The sequence below is a fragment of the Oryzias melastigma genome, linkage group LG10 (assembly GCF_002922805.2).
Source record: "Oryzias melastigma strain HK-1 linkage group LG10, ASM292280v2, whole genome shotgun sequence".
Lineage (NCBI taxonomy): Eukaryota > Metazoa > Chordata > Actinopteri > Beloniformes > Adrianichthyidae > Oryzias > Oryzias melastigma.
This window is the reverse complement of record NC_050521.1, coordinates 19,609,933-19,612,463: the sequence shown is the minus strand read 5'-3', so window position 1 is coordinate 19,612,463 and position 2,531 is coordinate 19,609,933.

Genomic DNA, 2,531 nt, shown 5'->3' with positions numbered 1-2,531 from the left:
CCAACAGTTTGCAGAGAGAATGCCAAATGCGTCCTCCACCACCCACCCTTGCTGGCATAGGCAGTAGCTAGAGATGTACCTTTCTGTGGTGTGGACGCGGCCAGGGAACGGGTGTATCATGCATTTCCACAGGGGAAAATTCTAGTCTTCCACAAAGATGTGGGGCTGGGATCCTCGATTCTCTGTTCCAAGGAGAGGCCAGTGAGGTGGCAGATTGAGGGTGCCGAAGGTGAAATTGGCCAAGATGCTGTGGTGGCTAGTTTTGTCGTAGCCCTAAACATCACGTTCTAAAGGAGGGGCCATGGCAACCATGGCAATGGACCAATCCTCTGCAGAGAAAACAGACACAAACTCCCTCACCAGCTTGTCCAAGATGATAGTCGACACGATTGTGGCAACTATTGACACACCAACAAGGAAACTGCTGCCTATGGTCTGCGCAAGTCCCCAGTGGCCAGAGAGCTGAAAAGAAACAAATGTGGAATGAATTTATAATTTAAAAATTCATAATAGAATTTGTGTATTGGTAATCAGAATGTCAAACTGGGCCGGGAAGAGACGAGAGTACTGCTGGAAGCGGCATTCATCCAGACGTAGCCAGTGAAACTCACCAAACTCAGAGCATCACCAGTATGTCTTATGAACCCAGACATGAGAACATTTCAACAACATCTGCATTTGTTCTTCAGATAGGTGAACCAAGACCTCCTCATATGATGGTGATCCATATTGGCTATTCCAAAACAAAGACCTTTAGGAATACACATCTGTTCTTTCTCAACAGGGGTCTGTAAAGAACCCATCTTCTTACATAGGAAGATGCCTCTTCTTTTGAATGCTTTCAGGAATTCCTGAGAGGACACTGAGGTTTCTCTTTGATTGAAGGCATGTACATTTTCTTAAACCCTTCAGTTTCTCTTTCAAGCTACAGAAAACAAAAAGTCCACCTAACCTGGAAGCCACCTCTTCACAGATTTAAGATTCAATGGGCTTTAATAACTTGAAATGTGATTGACCTACGATATACTTTTAAAGAAAAATGGTTTTCATTTTGCTCTAGACCAGATTCAGTACTATTCAGTTCAGTAATAACGTTAGCTTCAAGAAGCATCTCATTTTAACACAAATTGTGACATACACAAGCATTTGTGACAGAAGCTTTGTCCCATAGGGAAAATCCATACCTATGTTTAAGCTTATTTTTTTTTTCTCTTGCGTGAGGTTTAAAAGTAATGCAGAGTCACACCCAGTGTTTTTGTTTCAGTTTAGTTTTCAGTTTTGTTTCATTTGAGGGTATTTAAGGTCATACAAAGACGGTTCTCAGCAAATGTATCACATGGCACTTCTATTTGCAATTTCTGATTCAAATGTACTATAAATGCAAGATAAATAAGATAAAACTGAGTAAATTATAAATAGCTTAACTTTGACATAAACAATTGATGTGAGGCTATATTATAGCTTAAATTACAGAAATAAAAAGGAACAAATGCAATCGAAAACTAGTTTGACGTGACAGAAGCTCTGAGAAAATAAAGCGCAATTAGTTTTCTGTGCATTGCAAGGCCATGCAAATATTTTGTATGTAATCAAATTTTAAATTAAATAAAATGAATAAAAGTCTGATGAATGTGGTCAAATTAAAACTGAAAAAAAAATAAAAAATAAAACAGAATTGCAATATGTATACAGTCAAAATAAAGCTCTAGATAAATGAGATGGGAACTTCACGGAATACTCCAGGGGCCCGTTCCAAGAAAAAGGGTTTTGTTGGAACTCCGAGTTCCTGAACTCCAAATTCACCAAAACTCTGAGTTTTCAGTTCCAGAAAGAGAGATAACTCAAACCCAGGAAAGTGTGCGAAACCAAGCCCGTTCCAAGAAGCTGAACTCAGAATCAATCACTATGGTAACTGAGTCTGTGAACAAAACCTGGTCGGTAGCAGGTTTTCTTCAGGAAACTTGGTTCTCTGTAGTCTCCGCCCCTTTTTAAAGTGAAAGATGTTCAAATATGAGTTCCTCATTAACATTTAGAGAACATTCACATTAGAGACGTCACGTTTTCCCCACTCAGAAACCAAAATGACATGTTCATTCATAGAGGATTATGTAGAGAGGAGGCTGATTAATCCAGAGGAAATGTTATTTACGTCGGTAGAGGATTTGGAGGACACGAGTCGACTGACTGCAGTTTCCAAATTCATTTTTATTTCAGCGATATTATAAATAGTGAGTTTTTCCAGGGACTTGCTATTAAAAAATACAGTTTCTTTTCCTTATTTTAAACCCTTAACAATAGAAATTATGGAATGTCAAACACAGAGAAAGCATCTGAAATCATCTACCGTCCAGTCCTTTTGTCAAACATTAGCTCGATTGTCAGCAATGCTGCCTCTCTCTGCGGAGTTTACGAGTTTGATTCCCGGCTATGGAAATTGTTTTTACGCTTAAAAAAAAAAATGAATATTTTTTTAAGTCTTGAGAATTAAAATCAAATAAATGCTTTTTAAACATATGCCAGGCAGCTACAGT